This window comes from Bactrocera latifrons, unplaced genomic scaffold (genome assembly GCF_001853355.1).
Source record: "Bactrocera latifrons isolate USDA-ARS-PBARC rearing strain unplaced genomic scaffold, ASM185335v1 scaffold_22, whole genome shotgun sequence".
NCBI classification, from domain to species: domain Eukaryota; kingdom Metazoa; phylum Arthropoda; class Insecta; order Diptera; family Tephritidae; genus Bactrocera; species Bactrocera latifrons.
In genome coordinates, this window is record NW_017535741.1 from 186,901 (window position 1) to 206,149 (window position 19,249).

At 38.1% G+C, this 19,249-nt stretch overlaps 1 protein-coding gene and 1 non-coding gene across 2 annotated transcripts in view; one reads left to right on the forward strand and one right to left on the reverse strand.

The window, feature by feature from the left end:
* Positions 1–19,249, forward strand: part of LOC108968524 (uncharacterized protein YBL113C) — an 89,734-nt gene that overhangs the window by 45,899 nt on the left and 24,586 nt on the right. The window lies entirely within an intron of this gene.
* Positions 149–230, reverse strand: Trnas-aga. Its single transcript has one exon. It is a non-coding gene; the product is annotated as a tRNA-Ser (tRNA).

The following is a 19,249-nucleotide window of genomic DNA, read 5'->3' on the forward strand; positions in this document are numbered from 1 at the left end:
AATAAGGTTGACAACTTAAATAAAATAATAAAAAATGAATATAGAAAATATGAATCATCAAAAAATTTTAAGAATGAAAACTTAAAAAGAAAATGTTTACTGAAATTGAAATAAAAAAAACAATAGTACTAAAAATCTAGAATTTATTCGCAGTCGGTAGGATTCGAACCTACGCTCCCAGAGGGAATCTGATTTCTAGTCAGACGCCTTAACCGCTCGGCCACGACTGCCATATATATTATTAGAAACAAGTTCACGCCACGAGGTCACATCCAGCAAACAAAGAGCAAAACAATGCGTGTATTTGACAGAAACTAAATTTGAGCTTATTTTAATGATCAGCAGCTAATTTAAATTGCATTTGAAATTGATGAATATATACACTTGTAATTCAATATTTAGTTTCGCAGCTATTACTATACGTACATACATATGTATGTACATAAGTATAAATAAATATCAGCATATGTATTTATAACCTCACTTTATTTATTGAATTGAGTGCTCTCATGTTGAAACAAGTGCTGCGCTGCCGATGTTAATGAAGATTAGCTAGCAAACGCACCTGTAATCAATTGCACACGTCAAATAACTGTCAAGTGCAGACACACACATACATGTTGAATATTTGCTAATATGTTCACTTTGGCATTCTCGCCCATTTGATTGATAACTCAAAACGCTTTCAATTCAACACGCTCCAGGTGATAGGAGAGGATAGCGAAATTGTTGAACAAACAACAACAACAATTACAAAATTCGAGCACACAAATCGAATTATTTGTTGTACTCGATTTTGTTCTGACTTTATTGACCTATCCACGCCATATTAATGTTATTTCTATGCTAAACACCTACAGCCACAACAACAACAATGCAAGCACATTAAAGCTGTAAAGCTGTAGGTTGTTGCGCGTCGCACAGATTTATTGAGTCTTGCAGATTAACGTCAAGTGATAGATCAATAAAGCAACGCTGTGGCAAGCACTTAATCGAATTCGAAGGCGAGAGAATAGCTGAACAATGTAGGTGTTGAGTAGTAGATGAAATGAAAAGCCATTTTATATGAGAATACCCACCAAAGTAGTACTATACTCACGGTAAGAAGCAAATTTACGGTGATTTTTTGTAGTTGATTAGTGAAGAAGTAGGGGAAAAAGTAAAAAAAAAGGTAATTTAAAACTTTTTTAAATACATTTTTTAAAAGAATTTGGGTAAGGTTAAGTAAACCTATTACGGTTTCCTGTCAATTGTAGGAAGTACAGTCTAGAGTAATCACTTCATCTCATACAACATTTTTTATAGCATGAAGTTTGTAACACGCCGAATAAAACATCGGAAACCTTCTAAGGTATGTTAGTAGTAATTTTCGTTACGAGATGAGACGACTTAATTTTGTCCGACCGTCCGTCCGACTGTATATGCGGGAAGTAGTCCATCAGGTGTCCATCAATTGTCCACACAACCTTTTCTCTACAAGAATCTGCGCATTTGTCGGAACCGACGATATCGGACAACTATTGCATATAGCTAGTCCTTGCATGGTAAATATCTTTACGAGATTTGGTATATACATACATATCATTATCTAAGGCAATCATGCAACTTCCGAATAAATCTTTCAGATCGGATTACTGTTGAAGGACGGGTATTATAGCTATAGAAGTTTATATTTTTTTGTTATAAGTTAAGTTTAATGTTTCCGCTAGAGCATCAAAACACGTATTCTTCCTAATCGTGAAACCGTTGAAAGATAATTTCGCTCTTTATGAGTGTCTTATGTCAGGTTAGATTACATCAAATGATATATTTTACAAACAGCTGATGAGATTAGTTCTGTAGTTGAAAATCTTTAGAGCTTAACACTAACTTTGGGCAAACAGCGGATGGATTAGCTTTGGAACAACCATTTAGTTTTTATTTTCGATTCGCTTCCCTTTAAGATTTGTTGAATTAAAAGCAAGAAAAAAATTGATTATACAAAACAAAAAAAAAACAATGTATCCATACTTAAACAGCAACCTTTCAGTTGTGTTTTTCTATTTTACCGTAAATGACATAGATACTCTTTAATAATATATTAAAAATAAAAAAAATAATAATAAAAAAATAAAAATAAAAAAAAAAGATTTTTTTTGGAATAAATTTAGTTCATACAATTCTAAAGGCATGTCATTGTCTCAGTCAACCAACTCTACAAGGTTGCATGGGAAAATTAGCATATAAAAATTATTTAGCATATATTATTATTTCATTATAAAGAATCAGTAGATCTAGCAATGAATAAATAATTACTTTGTTTGTATTGTTGTTGTAATTAAATACCAAATAAGGATTATGAATAGCAAATGGAGGCATTTGTGTATCTGACCACCTGCATTTTTCAATAATTAATCTATATATATGGATATGTATTTCAGATGAGCTTATTTATTGAATTTTATACCATTTATATGTGATCACGTATTTTTTCTTACACACAGAAAAGACTGTTCATATATTACATATATCCTACATACATAAGAATTGTCCTTGCACCTTCCTAGCATCTGTTTATTTCCCTTATTTATTTTGTTTCTCAAAATAAATGTTACACAAACAATTTGTCTGCAACAGGAGCGATAATGCGATTTTACTATGTAGATTATACTACATATATATATATTCATGTAAATTAGGGTGGGTTAAACAAAATAATTTTTTTTAACCAAGTTTACTAAGAACAAGAAAAAACATTAACTTGCACCGAAGCTAATATATCATATCATGCTGTGCAGATGCCTATTCAGCTTACAGTGGCCAGTACACCATGCGACTAACAGCCTGAGTTTGCTCCTGGGGAGGTTTATTACGATTTTGAACCTTTTCAGGTTGTAACCTCCCATTAGCAGCTTGGCGTGTCTCATACCATGAGTTTGTCGCCAGTGCTCTTCCCTGCCTGCTCTTTCCTTTTTACGGAGCAACTCCTTCATGGTGTGGGGACCCACTCCCGTAAAGGGTTCGGGTCCTACCATCCTGGTGGAGGCTGTGGAGCGGACGAGCTCGTCCGCCAGTTCATTGCCGGCTATACCTTTATGACCAGGCACCCATATCAGGTGTACATGGTTTCTCTCCGCAAGGCTATTCAGCCTCTCCCTGCACTCCTGCACTAGAAGCGAATTGATCTCGTAAGAGGAGATCGCCTTTAGCGCCGCTTGACTATCGCTAAGAATGGCTATACGCTCATTGCGATAGTTGCGATGGAGTTTATTTCTATGCATACACCTCTGTCTGGAAAATGCTCGGGAACTCACCCATGGGTACTGGGAGCCTAGTGCGTGGGCCCACAATCCCTGCGCCGATTCCCTCAGAAATTTTAGAGCCATCTACTGTTCCTCAACATCCGCTCGAGGTTGGAGTCGTTTCAATCGACTTTGCTGCCGAGGGTAACCTTAAACCTCTTCCTGAGGTCTTTTTAGTAGTACTATCCTTCGGGAGGAAGACCAGTGGTAACTTGCCACTTATCTTCTCCATCCTCTGGGATGAGACTATTTTTCCTTTTCAACACCCAACTGCCGTTATTTGCAGAAGAGTGTGGTTGGCTACCAGACCGATGACTAAATGAAGCGGAGTAATTTCAAGAAGAACCTCCAGTGCTGCCGTTGGACAGGCCCGTCATGCAAACACAGTTTTGTCCTAACCAATGTTTGCGACGCTACTGAGGCCCAGGCTACCGCCCCATATGTGATTATCGGTGGTGTACAACCATCTAACTATCCTTAACACCATTAAAGCCTTCGTCGCCTTGACCAATGTTAGGTTTACGTGCTGCTTCCATCTCAGCTTGGAGTCTAACGTTAAACCGAGATATTTAACACTGTTGGTCATCCCTATTTCACTACCCCCCAGTAGGAGATTCCTAAGGCCGGGTAGGGTCCTGCGTCTCATAAATGGGATAACAGACGTCTTGGAGGGGTTGATATTTAGTTCAACCTCCCTACACCGCCCCTTCTCCACCCGATGGGGAGCCGGTCCGGATTGTTGCCTTCCGGGTGCCTTTGGGTTTGTGCCCCTTAACCTTTTAGAGCTGGGGGGCTCCTGCTGCGTAATCTGGCCTCTTTTTCGCTTTGCGGCTTGGGCATACGTGCCTGCGGGCAGTGCCCTGCTATTGCCTCGCCTTGCGGACTGGGTGGTACTGATCGGGCCACGGTTGCTGCCTCCACTACCTTGCGCGCGAGCCGACACGTTTTTAAGCTCCGTTGCCGGCAATGCGTCTTTTCTTTTCCTGGCCAGAGCCTCTGCCACCTCCGGGGTTACCCCATCACGGAGGTTCCGCAGGTACCACTTCATAGTGGAACCGCTCATCCCTTTCCTGCGTGGATCATTGCGTGGGGCGTTGCCCACCTCTTCCGTGCCTTCTCCTTTTTCTCCTACTACCATCGTCAGGCCCTGCCCGATGAGACTCACCCGAGTCCGACCCACTGCGCCTTTCGGCGGGGGTCATGGTGGCGCTTGTTGCTGCTGCAGCTGCACCCGGCGTTTCCTCCAGGCGAGCGCCGCTGCAAGAGGGCACATCGTCATCCTCCCGGGAGTGCTCCTCAAACAGCGCCCGTTCATCTGGCGAGAGAGCGTCGAGGAAGCTAAATTTTCGTCTAGCTCCCTGGCCCCCTTTGTCTGCCTCTGCACCGATGTCCTTCTCGTTGTCCAAGGCCGTTTTCCGCGGTTGTCGCCTATTGTCCAGTTTTTCAGAGCTTGTGTTGTTGTTTTTATTCATCTTGTTCTTACGACTCTTGGCTCAACGGGGTGAGCTGTCGGGTCAATCAATTTATATGGGGAACTAGAAGGTCCGCCACGCCAGAGCCCCATGACGCGGTAAGGCCACAGTTACTCCCCAATTCGGCCAGGTGTTGGGGAGGCTCCGTTAGAATAATGCTGAATTTAACCTCCCGGCTGCAACTCATCCAGAGTCACGGGAGTCGCATAACACCCTGGATTAGGAGGAGGTAGCTCTTGGTTAGCGCACGCATGCGGCACCCCGTCACCCCGCATGGTCAGTGCTTGCTAGCACCAGCCGCATAGGTTGGGGGGCGCCGAGTATGCTTTGCGCCTAAGCCCCTGCACCGCGGCAAGGTGCCTACCATTCGCAGGGGTTGTTAAGGCATTGTTGCCTTAGAAAATAAACTATACCAAATTTCGTGAAGATACATTGTCAAATGTGAAAGTTTTCCATACCTAAACTTGATTCCGATCGTTCTGTTTGTTTGGCAACTTTATGTTATAGTGGTCCGATATCGACAGTTCCGACAGATGGGCAGCTTCTTGAAGAGAAAATGATGTTTACAAAATTTCAAAAGGATATTTTAAAAACTGAGAGACTAAAAGACTCATCTCAACATACTGATCATTTATATTATATATATACTTTATAGTGTCTCCGACGCTTCCTTCTGGACGTTACAAACTTCGTGGCAAACTTAATATACCCTGTTCAGGGTATAAAAATGGTTGAAAAAATGGAAAAGTGTTAGGCAATGCATTTGTGATTAAAATTAAGAGCTCGTACTTAGAGAGCCTTTCCTGGGAACCATTTTTCGAAGTACGAAGCAAATAAACATAAAATTTTTTGGTCCACCCTTTTGTATACGCCTGTATTTAAATGCAATGGTTTGCATACAGGGTTGCACATGCCTCGCCGCCAACAACATTTGCATATGTTCCACGTCCTATTTGTTGTTGTTGTTAGTTAAATATTAATTTCACACGAGTACTTTTCGATGTCCACATGTTCCGCCAGCATTTGGTTGCATTAATCATTGAGTACTCACATGTCGATGTGAAGTTAAATGTTGAATGATGGAAATTTAAATTTTTAAATATGACGAGTAACTCTGCGCAGATAGCTCCATACATATTTATTAACTCTCGAATATGCCACCCAGTTGCCTAACGCAACTCCCTTGCTACCTCCGAAGAACTCGAATATGGGAATTCTCTCATATCTTCCAACCAGAGTTGGATTTGTTAAAACTTCAATGTAACAATAACAAAAATTAAATAGTTTAAAGGAGATAATAAGTAATAGAGTGTTTTCAATATAGAATCGCAAGAGTTGATACGACCAAACCGACCAAATCAAACTAACCTCGATCTCGACCAAGCTAGGAAAAATGTACGAACTATTAACCACGAGCTTCTTAAAATAACGAAGTAAACGATGTCAACAATTACGCTAGTTTCGCATAGCTTTAAAACCTTTTCAAAACACCAAGATACGTAGAGAGTGATCTCAAGAACAAGAACCTTTGTTAAGAACCAGATTGCACGAATCTGGGATTCTTAAAATGGTTCGTATTCGCTTTTTAACTGATCATTATTGCCAGAATCATTAAGTCAACGGTGACAATCCTTATGCTTTCCATATTCATTGCATTGCGGAATCTATAGAAAGTAACTGTGCCTTACAAAAGGAAAACAGAGGACTCGCAGCACTTTTGGAACTTATATTACTCTACCTAAACCTTTAAATAAATCTTTTCAGACACTAACTGCTCTAATCAACATCTATCCGCCAAGGACTAAGCCTTAGACGAAATAGAGAAAGTTGGTTAGAGGATAATTTTAGTTCTAAAGCTCTTAAAAAATAAATTTCATTTTCCTTCTGTATTTTTAGAATATTCCCGTTTAGGTGTGTCTTAGCTATCACAGCAATCGGATCGTTCGGATTTTGCTCGAACTTCGACAACATATTATAATCCGAAACTACTTTTTTCCGCTCTTCTACTGGATATAAGCCCAGACCTTCGCAAAAACTCCAATTTTGACCCCCATTCTTCAGCCCATAAATGTTTGATATGCAACTGATTTTACCTTGTGAAACGCTTGGTACAGAAATGTTTGAAATTTGACCTTTCATTTCATAAATATTCTCTTCATTCTTATTTTAATATGGAATGAAATAGCAATGAGGCATGCAAAATGCCAATATTGCATTTTCAATTGCTTTGTAGTCATTGTTGTAGTTAAATGGATTAATAAGCGGTAAATGAGCATGGTTAAAGGATTGTACAAACACCCACTCGCAATTATGAAGTGAGCCATGCTGTCAGTCGTCTGTTGTGGATCGTGCGTGGTTCGCCCGGCCAGACTGTGTCGTGCGAAAAAGTGTTGGTCAAAGGACAATTAATTGCATATAAACACGTACAGCTGCAATTACAATTTTGTATTAGACGTCCAATAGGCCACACTTCTAGTTGGGGGCAAATAAATCCCAGACGAATGAGGTGGAATTTATAGGTCATGGGAAAACAACAAAAATGTGTAAAGTTGCAAATGCGAAAATCAAATTACGGAAATGTTGAAGCCATTTAAGAGTCATGACAAAGCTCCATGAATGCACCTTTATGGATATACATATGACGGAAATAAAACTATTATAGCGGCTTGTTATGCTTGTATAAAGAATGTTAGCGCAAATTTTTATTGCTGTTTGTGGTTAATTATTGAATGGGTCATATTTTTGTTGAGTCATAAACTAATAACAGTTATTACCTTAATGAACAATAAAAGCAACAATATCATATGATTTGGTAGATTTAACTGCAACGGAGTTACAAATTTCCATGGGTTACTTGCTGGTATTTCAATGGAAAGGGATTTAAAGGATACGTTCATAAGCCAGCAATAATAAATCGAGAATGATCCTATTCGAGATTACAATAGTTCAGCAGATATTTCATTCCTACGAAATTTCCTCGAAGAAACTAAACCCAATTCCGTATTCTCTCTTTTATACAAACGATGTCACTCTGTTTTTTTCTGCCAAAAGAAGTTGCAATACAGTACATAAGTTCATTAGTTATACTTAGATAGTTTAGTTCTATCATTAAGCTTGGTCGAAAGAGGACTTTATTTCTCAATGGCCTACTCAGTCCGAAGTAGCATTTGTTGGCAAGAGTTATTCTGGTTCGGATTTCGAGGTAGCCATTGTTGTTTTTGTTAATACTGGTTCCAAGATAGATGAAATTATCTACGAATACGACGAAATTATCTATGACTGTCAACAATGACATGGGAGTCAACTTGTGAGTGCGTCGACAGTTTGTTTGATGACAAGTGATATTTTGGCTTGCCCTTTTTCATTATCAGAGTACTCATAATATAAAATAAATAATATACTAAGTGAAGTCACTCAATAGTAGACAAATAATTTTAAAAATAATTTGGGACATGTTTGCTGAAATAGTTAAAGATGACCGAAGTACATTACTTGACATGGTACGTTGTCGTAATTGTAAAAAAATGTACAAATGCCGTGGCATGCAGAGTTCCAATCTCAATATGCCCAGACAGAAAGTAAGTGAAGAAGATAAAAAATTTGCTTTAGAAGCTTGCGCTGATTGGGTGGTTGAAGACTGTCGTCCGTTTTCTTCCGTGGAGGGCTCCGGATTTAAAAAATTAGTAAAATTTTTTGTGACTATAGGCACAAAGTATGGAAAAAATGTTCATGTTGACGATTTACTTCCGGACCCAACAACCATTTCGCGCAACATAGGAAAAAAATAACAGAATATGTACAATCCGGCCACGCTTCTGCTACAATTGATTTATGGAAAGGCGAATATGTTAAACGCGATTTTTTATGTGCCACATGTCTATGGATTATTCGCAAACTACAGGTCTTCATATTAAAGGAAAGCTGCAGGATAATTTGTAGAGTACGGCGATAATAGTTTGGACAACATTATTTTTGCCTCATAGAGAGGAAGCAATGTGAGAAAAGGCATTAGAAAATAACCATAGGCTGAGCTGTTCTTTCTTCTCATCTTTTCTCAAACGTATTAGAATCCAGTGTTGAATCAACAGATGAGCTTAAAGACATAATATTATCTTGTAAGAGCTTGTAAAATATTTTAAGAAGTCGGGTAAGCAACACATGCTGCAAACATCGTTGAAAACCCACTGCCAAACCCAATTGCAGATAATTGGTTGAAAATCAATGAAATTCTGTTAAATACCGCAGATATGAACATACTTTCTAATTTAAAAGTATCAGTAATTCAAAATTCAATTTAATATAATTTGTGCTATGTAATTCCCGCAATAAACTGAGTAAAATAAAATTGCAAGTTCGATGAAAATAATATTCAGGCAATTTCTGCGTTAATATTGAAGATTTTGGAAGGTATAGAAGGCACTTAAAGTTCTTGCCATTCCTGCTAGCAGTGCAGCAGCGGAGCGAGGGTTTTCGCTTACCGGTAATAAGGCAGTAGACAGCATTCTGCAGCATAGTGAAATAAATTACCAAAAAAGAAATTTAAAAAAAAGCAGCAAACATAATAAAGCTAAACTGAAAATACTCAAGTCACTTAAGCCATTCAAAAAAACTATTGGTGTTTCTTGGTGCTTTGAATCATTTCACTTTGACGTGATTGAATTATTAACTCATGAGAGAATGAGCGCAATATCGGGTCGTATGAAAAGAAACTTACTCATTATTTGTACTCTCGCTATGTGTACTTTGCGTAAACGTGGTTTTGTGGATATATGTGTATGTTGAATTTTGATTTATATTCACAAAAACTCTTTTTTGTGTTATTCAACCTATAACTTAATAAAAAAGGGAATAATTGCAGATCTCTGTTGTAAACATATCGTATAGTACAGTTTTGCGAAAACTGCGACTTGATTGGAAAGTGATATCTATCTTTATCAATTTATGGAGTGAAGAATCGATCCAAAGGACCCGAAAAGAGATATTTCAGATGTGTCAATATTATTTCACAGGTTTTTGGTAAGTGCTTCGCTGCTCATCCAATATCACATATTTATTAATATGATTTCGATATTTTGAAAATATCTCACAACAGCGACTTAATATAAAGTTTTAAACCTATGTGTTTAAATGAGTTAAGCATCTACCCACTCTACCCAGGAAAACTGGCGCACCCTAATAAGACAGCCTCATTTACCACAGCTGATACGCAACCCAAATCACCACACCTGCACCCACTCAACAAAAAGGATGGACATCGGGATAGGATTTACAATTCGTTTACACAATTCGTCACGGACAGTTCGCCCATCATCTTTCGCTCATACACTGCGCCGCGTCAACATCTAACGCCCCTAACGCGATTATCCAATGCGACCTAGACCCGCAGCTTCTCTATCACCAGCATCGGAAAAAAAAATTTTATATTTTAGGCCGTGTGCATTTTTATTAAAGAAGCGTTAAAGTGGTTAGAACTTTTCTGTGCACATTCGGGCAGCAAATTAATCACTATGAATCTTCGATTAGTTGTTCTTATTCCATAATATCGGTATCTTTGCATCAAATATAAAAGTATTATACACCTTATCTCCGGTTGCGGTAACTTTCATAAAAAACGCATTATATTCTTTCAAATATCAACAACCATAAATAAGAAAGGCAATTGATTGCCTCAAAACAAAAGCGCAATTGTCCTCGTGTTTACTTAAAAGCCGCAAAATGCAATATTGGCACTGGAGCACTTCTCTGCCACTACATGTCAAGCAATTACCACTTTAATTGCCACATAAGCCACATCATCAAAAGTGAAATTGTCACAAAAGCGCAGCAGCAGCATATCTCTTCGCTTTGGCCTAACGAAAATGACATTTTCAAGTGCGGCTCATTGAGCACTGCAGTGACAGAATTTATAAATAGGAAAGCTCGTCGTTTTTACAAACAGACCAGTGCGTACATATTTATGAGTACTACATCCACATATGTGAGTGTCTGTAGGCAGCGGGCTGCCAGTGGAAGTGTCACTTTTTAATGGAACTTTTCATAAATAGCATTTTTCTATTGCTGTCACCCAATCTCGTCTCGTTCTCCGCATCTACACACCTTTGTACGTGCCTAATCACTAGAAAAATCAAAAGTATCAAGGCTTTTTGCCGACTGTCTGTTATAACGGGTGATCCAAGTAGTGGTACTTTTTTCAATAGTAGTTGTTATGTTATTTTTGTACAATACTGTTTGGCATTTTTTACGCCTGAATAACGTTTACAAATCCTTCAAGTTTGTTACGAAAATTCACGCTTCTCTCAGTTTAAGGTCAACATACCTGTAATCTATCCATTGAGCGTACTGTACGCAGCACCATCACCCATCCTGAGACCCATTCATTCTTGGATAATTTTTAACTGCTGAGAGTGTACACAAAGACCGTGGGAGGCGATTTGGCGCCGTTTGCAGCAACTCGTACTGACAAATGAACCGACTTCCTTGTGCAAGAACTGAAATTGCTTCATCTTCCCAATCGACATCGCTTCGATTTTTGGGCTTCTGAAAAGTTTTAAGAAAATCTGACGTTTTCAAGCCAATGAAGCCCATTTCTGGCTCAATTGGTTTGTTAACAAGCAAAGTTGCCGCATTTGGGACGAAGAACAACTTGAATAGATTCAAGAGCTGGGATTTTATCCAGAAAACACAAGAGTTTTGCTGTGGTTTGTGGGCTGGTGGTATTCGCCAGTTATCAGTCGAAATGCTTACACGAGCCATTAAAAATTGGACTCAACGATAATAAAAGTAGTATCACAATTTCTTCAAAAACGTCTATAAAAAGTACTTAGACTCTTTTCCGCCCAACATAAGTATATGTATGTAATATATGGTAAACGATTGATTCTAATATACCTTTTTGATGTTTGACCAAGCTTCTAGTCAATTCGCAACTTAATGATTTTCAAACCACCGAGGGTTCCACAAGTTATATCTTCTTCTTTTTTTATTGACGTAGACACCGCTTGCGCGCTTAGTGCCGAGTTTACAACAGCGCACCCGTCGTCATTGAAAATTCCTTCTCCACCTGATCTTTCCAACGGAGTAGTGATCTTCCTCTTCCTCTGCTTTCCCCGCGGGTACTGTGTAGAATACTCTTAGATCTGAAGTATTTTCCTCCATTCGGACGACTTGAGTTAGCCAGCGTAGCCGCTGTCTTTTAATTCGCTGAACTATAAACCTTCCGCAGGGCCTTTCCATGCCTCTGCACCATATAGCAGGACGGGAATAATGAGTGACTTACAGAGTTTTATTTTTCGAGGGAGGATTTTACTTCTCAATTGCCTACTCAGTCCGAAATAGCACTTGTCGGCAAGAGTTATTCTGCGTTGGATTTTGTAACTGACGTTGTTGTTGGTATTCACGAAGTAGTATGGAAGCCAAGTGGCGGGTGCGGCGACTGTTCTTTAATTACAGGAGATATTTCGTCTTGCCCTTGTTTCTTGTCCAGTCTGGAGCAAGCAGAAATAACGGTACGGTTAAAATAAGTGTGCTGTATCGCACAAACTGGTTTTGATATTTGTCGAAAAAAGTATATCCGTCAGTTAAACAGTGCGTAAAGCAACGCACACTTATATACCACAATTTTAAATTTTATTTGATTCTTTCACTTTCCAGTATACCAATCAAGAAGTAATTAATATAACGGTATAAAATGTTGTACTAATAATTCCTTTAAGATATGCCTGCTTCTGATCAAAAGTTATCCAAATAACACCAAAACTGCCCTAAGTTCAGAGAATATCCTTTCCTAACAATAATCACTCTGTGTAGCAAAACGGAATCATAAAAAAAGGAAAAATAATCATAATAAAGATTTTTGAGATTACAAAGCGTGTTCTTCTCATAACAGTATATCTATGTGGTTAAAATAGGTAAATTGGGCGAAAATCTCAGCTAACCCCCATATAACTATTACCAGGATTTTCGAACAATTGGCTGACCTTACTAAAAAGGATTGGTGAAACCCTTTTCTTTAGTATGTGAAATCATAATAAATAAGTATGTGAAATCATAATAAATAATAGATAAAGTCGTGTCGACTACTTCCACTCCCATATATGTACTACATACGAGGTGTGATCAAAAAGTATCACGAATTTTGTGTTTGTTCAGAAATTATTTATTTATTCATGAATATCTATTTTGTCCCCTTCAAAGTAATCCCGATGAGATGTTATACACGGATTTCCAATCTTTGAAGCACTTCAAAATCATTTTTGTTTTATCTTCTTCAGCTCCTCCTTTGATGCCGTCTTTATCTCGTCAAGAGAAGCGTAACGACGTCCTTTCATGGGCCTCTTCAGTTCAGGGAACAAGAAAAAGTCACAGGTGGGCAACATCATTAGTGTGTTGTTTTTGGCCAAAAACGCACAAGCAACGATTTGTGAGCACGGGCGTTATTGTGGTGCAAAAGCCAATTTCGTCACATCTTCTCGGCCTTCTGAGAACATTTTGTRCCRCCGDTAARYRTTGCTTCGGTCCAAGGTAGCTTCTCCGTATGCCACAGTCAACATTCGGAATGCATCCGCGCACTTAATTTCGTTTTTCACACAAAATTTGATACARKYTCYTTGATCCATTTTTTTGAATAGGTAAAAATCTAAGACGATCCAAAACACGTGCAAGCAAAGCAGGTGTCAACAATTAAATGAACATTTAAAATGGCCGAACTTGTCGGCATAATCTCATCGGAATTTATCAGTCAATATATGAGTTATATAGAGTATATGTTCTGGTATATATTATATAAAATTGCTTGGGTTCCGATTCTCTGGTTAAGTTCTTGCACCTTAAGGTATTTCCCTGGCGTTAATTCTTGCAAGTTGCTAGCCTTTTTACTTGTTCCACCTATTGAACAAGGTGCTTAGGATCTTAATATCTACTTGAGTAAAAGACAACCATCCACACATCTAAGAAAACCACATTTTATTTGCAAACAAACAAATAAATTTTCCAAAGTATTGCTTACCACTCGAGATTGAGCCCATAAAAATACCAGATTTCTCTCAATATAAATCGAGATTTATTAAAAGTAGTCATACACAATATTTTATTCACTAGCACCGTTCAACACGTTGTCCCCTTCACACTGCACAAAATATGAGAGTCTTCATAGTCGCAATGTCACTCATACGCAGTGGATAGCTTCCTACTTACTCGCACTCAGATCACTTGAGGACGCTTTAAATTGTATTGTAATCGCTTTAATTAGGTTAAACGTTGTAATAATTGCCGAGCCTGTCCGCAGGGTGGTTCAATTCAATAATTTTCAATTCTCAACAATTCAATCAGCGGAAGATTTCAATGATTTATTCGGCCATTTCATTGTCGGTCTCACCTAATTGAATTCATTCATTAATTCTTAGCGCAAGCTTTTCGCTTTTTAATTTCAGCATTATCAACGCTATTTCATCGCCTCTCTGTGCATATATATATATATATTACATATTTATATGTAGGGCAAAAGTTGCAAGTGATTACTTTGCGCCGATTGCATAGCCTTGCCGCGCTGGGGAGTTCGCCTGCCAAAGATTTCGCTGATTGTGCGCTATGCAAATGGCAGCAGAGTTTTTGTGCATTTCAGTTGCTGTTTTTGTTTTTTTTTTTCTACTTTTATACACATTCTTTCCTTTATTGTAATTTGTATTTCTTTTTTTTTTCTTGAATTATTTTTCTATTTTCCAAATTCTTCAGTTTGCTCGTATTGTGTTTTTGTGAAATCCCGCTATTGTCATGAGCTTACATTTTGGCACTGGTTTGCACAATCAACTTGTCTACGACTGCATGTTATACCCGCAACACAGCTGCGCCTTCTCTCGTGCGCTCCACAACAGCATCAGAAGCAGTGGCAACGCCAGCAACGCTTTTTTAATTATGCAAAATCATACGCTCGTGCTGCCATTCCCGCCACATTTCATTTGTTTATTTTTAGTTTTATTATATTTTCATATTTTAAAGCTTGGCGATATTTGACTGTCAGCGACCCACTTCCTGTCTCGTATACCCTGCATCAACACAAAGCAAAGGGTTAAAGGCACTGCATTGTTCGCGCCGGCACTTCCGACCATGCCCACACGCCCACCGCAATCCGCACAACCTCTCTCGCTGGCGGCCAACAGCAGCCAACCACCGGGCTGTCCGTGTTTGTCCGCTTTGCCTTTTTTCAAATAATGTTCCATTCGTCCAAATGTTCATTTTTATTATTCATTCATTCGTTTTGAGCGCTTTAAGGCATTTTAAATGCAAATTGCAGTGCTTTCGCCACCAGTCCAGCCGAAGTAACCGTTATAGTTGCAGGATGTAGTTGAACAGCGCTGGGGCTTTGTCGAGGCGCGTTTGTGAAGCGCTCAGTGTTCGAGCTCATGATGAGAATTAAATGCACTTTGTGTGGAAGTACGTGAGCCCATGGCAGTACTAATACTTTTAAATTATTTGAATGAATATTGTAGAAGAAAATGGCGAGCGCAATTCATTACATTTTCACCATTCACTTGCAAATTTTCGGTTTATCGATCAGTTTTTTTATTTCTGCTCAGAGCGCTGATTTTGCCTAAAGTAGGCAGGGACATAGATATGAAATAAAGTCCACAGTTTATTTCATTGAGCTTTCTGTCTATCCGTGTCGGGGCTAAAGGCGATTTCTAGAGGATGCATGAAGTGCAGCTATGTGCCACACACTTGAAGACAGGCTAGGGTAGTTTTCATACCGAAGGCAAGTAGAAACAACCCACTCTACTCGACAGAGCTTAGGCCTAGAAGCTTAACTTCCTTCCTGCTGAAAGCGTTAGAGAAAATCTATGCGATAAGCATTAAGGTCATAGCGCCTCCTAGAAGCTTGTCCAATGCGAAGCGCGCATATACGAAAGGCAGACCAGTAGAGACTGCACTCCATACATTCGCATTTTGATATTAGTATTTAATATCGAAAGGGCTCTAAAAGAAACGCTCTTGGCATTCCTGTACATTTCTAGAGTGTTCAGCAACGTTTCTAAGGAATCTATTCTAAATAATATCTAGTCGGTAGGTGTTTATTATATTATACCATGCTGGATCAGAAGCCTCTTGACCTCAAGAAGGATAAGAACGGAATGAAATTTCGGTAGCTCGACCAAGGAAATCTGTAGAGGTATTGCGCAAGGTGGAGCGCTATCTCCGCTTTTTTAGTGGTAAATAAACTGCTAAGGAACTTGGACGGCAAATCCATTTTTACGGATGGCTCGAAAATGGAGGATGGAGTTGGTGCGGGTATATACTGTTCAGAGTTACATATAAGGCAGCCTTTTAAGTTGCCGGACCGCAGTATATTTCAAGCTAAGGTCTTTGCTATTGCGAGAGATGCGCAGCTAGACCCTCAACTATACCAACAAGCAATTCCGGAGGGCTAAACCTAACCAATTCTGTAATCACTATTGTGACGTCACCATAACTGAGGAATGATGTGAGACGTTTCAGATATTTATAACGGAAATTACAAACGACCATTGCTCCGCCTATGCCTATGTATGCCTCCGATTATTTGCAAGCTTGTCGCCGAGGTATATCCTTCCATTTAAAGTAGGTGAAGTTATGCGGAGGCTACGACGACTGAATTGCTATCTTAAAATTACCATCTAGGTTTATAGCGTATATTTTATTGTTCAGTATCTTTCAATATCAAGAAGCGTTTATATTTAAGCAAATTAAAGAGAGTTCCTAAGATATTACAAAATTTACTTTCATTATAAAATTTCTAAATGAAAAATTAGCTAGACTAGTTCCTCAACTCCGTCGTTGTTTTCTTATCATTGGAAATAGAACAGACCCGTTTCAAAACAATGAGCCTAAAGAAACAAATTTCGACTAAGCTCAACTTCAAAATATCTCCACAAGCTGTTCTCGTGGGGTCTACATATTGTGGTATTCATTGGCTTTTGTGGTTAGATGTATAATAACTGAAATAACTAGCTCCATTCCTAATACTTTTAACTCTCAAAGTGCTGAAGTAAAGCCTTAAAATATTTGAAATCTCCTTTTATTCATTCAAAAGAAAATATCCAGGCAATAACAGAAAAGCAATAGCAATAAAATTAAAAATATGCATCTATTCCCTATGTCTTTGGTCTTAATTACATCAATCTGCAAGCATTCTTCAAACCGAACTTCAATCTTCGTAGGCAGCACATTAATGTTGCAATCTGCTGTTCCGTAACTGAGCATTATCGAAAACTCAAAGAGAGAAAGAAAGTAATGCAGCAAAAACAGTGTAACTGAATGCTTTGGCTGGCATGGCTAGTTCATTTTAAGCGAACAACCGCACAAGTTTTAAGCTGAGGCCCACTAGCTTATGCGAAAGTATAATTGCAGAACAATCGTCCAAAAATTTTAAATCAAGTTTTAAAGCTAAAATGAACTCAATATTAACACCCACCACTTCTGTCATGAAAGCATTAAAAGCGCGCTTTTAACAATCACTTTTGCAATTTAGAAAGCAATTCAAACACTTTGCACACTCGCATTATCCAACAACAAACACATTCGTCAATAATTTGCAGTTTACCCATTGGCAGGCGCTTTCATCACACAACATTTACATATAAAATTACAATCGATTGGCTATTGATTCTTTTCGCCAGCAATTCGCGTCAACTGACGGCCCTGGTAACAGGATATGTCAGACACCGTTTTATTCGCAGGTGTCATTTATTTACATGCAAATTCGCTTAGCAATTGTTGTAATTGTATTTGCGGTGCAAATAAATTGAAAGCCCTACATGCAAAGTGCAATTTCAGGGTAAATATTAGGGCGAGTAAAAAATATCAAATTGAATTAGCGGATTAAAGTGAGTCTGAAATATTCCTTTTCAAAACTTTTGAACATAGATAAAAAGTTTTGAATAGAAAAAAAGAAAATCGTATGCTCTCTAAGGAGTAGCGATGTAAAAAATGTATCGTCAACGGTTCCAAAGTTATTGTATTTGAATGAATGAAAATATCTTCTTATACTCTTGCAATATGGTGAAAATGTGAAAATAAGCGCAATCGGACTTCAAATACGCCTACTTCCCACATAACACAAAGTTCAAACAAAATTTTTTCTTTCCAGTATACAAATCTAGCACCAATGAATATGTTCGAATAAAACTGGCGCAAATAGTACCTTTGAGGTACGCCGTTTCGAGTCTAAAAATTGATTAATTATTGATGTCGAACACACCGAATATGTGCACCCCGGTGCATACAACTGACTTTTTGCCGAAAGATCGTTCAGTGTATGAGATATATGTATATATAATTGAAATTAGAAGAAAATTCTTTTCTGATCGGTATGCAAAAATTGCGTTGAAACTGATAAAAAATTTCCTTAGTCCGCATATAGCTAATAGAAAGATATTCGAACTTGTGGCTGACTTTATACCATATATCGGCCAATATGTGAGTTAGCTTAATCAAATTGAGTGAGCGTATTTTACACCTAACGGTGTACCTTTGTACATAAAATTGGGCGATATAACTGATATTCAGGATTTTCAAACATCCGGCTCAATTTGTTCCATATACTACTGTGAGCAAATATATAATAAAACCTTATTCATAATTGTATTTTAATTCATTATTTTATATGGTCCGTTCTTTGCTGGAATTTTTCGGCTATGGCTCACCTTTGCCACAATATTCTCTCACTATTAATCGTCGATTCTCAAGCGCCAATGCATATGACGTATTGACGCGTTGGTCATCATGCTCATGGATGCTTGATTCCCTGAACGTGGTTCGTGGTCAACGCGTTCTCCACGATCTTTGAATGATTTTACCAATCAAAGATAAGCATATACAAAAAACTAATGATTATTTTGATATGACATTTGGCGCAAATGTCAGTGGCAGTCATACCAACCAAGAAAAAAATAGTTGTGTATGTATTTCATATTTGCGGGTGATTTTAGTACAATTTTTGCTGACGAGAAGTAAAATATAATAATCAAACTAGATTTAAAACTGAGCATCGGTAACACCCAAACTAAGGACATCCTTTATTGTTTTACGTGCTATCTTTATATTTATTGAGGTAAAAATCCCGGCGTGCAGGGATATTTCTTTTTATACCATATAGGTTCATTTCAACGCATAAATTCGAAATTACTTAAAATTAAAATTTAAATAAATGGAATATTGTAAATAATATAAATATATGGAATGCCATTCAGAAGCGTATTTAGCCCTTATTTTTTATGATTATTTTTCCCTTTAGCTTTACCTGTATACAGAAGGTATCTTTGTACTTCAATCGCTCAGAAAAAGCTTAATAAATTTGTTGGAAAAAACTCACCTCACAATGCACCAAATTCAACCTGCGAATCAACGAATTATTGGGCTGAACCAGATCTGATTACTAATCTATAGTTATATTATCTGTGGTTATACTTCTGCTAACGTTTGAATTTTGTGCAGTTCAAAATAGAAATCATTGTAAAAACTGTAGTT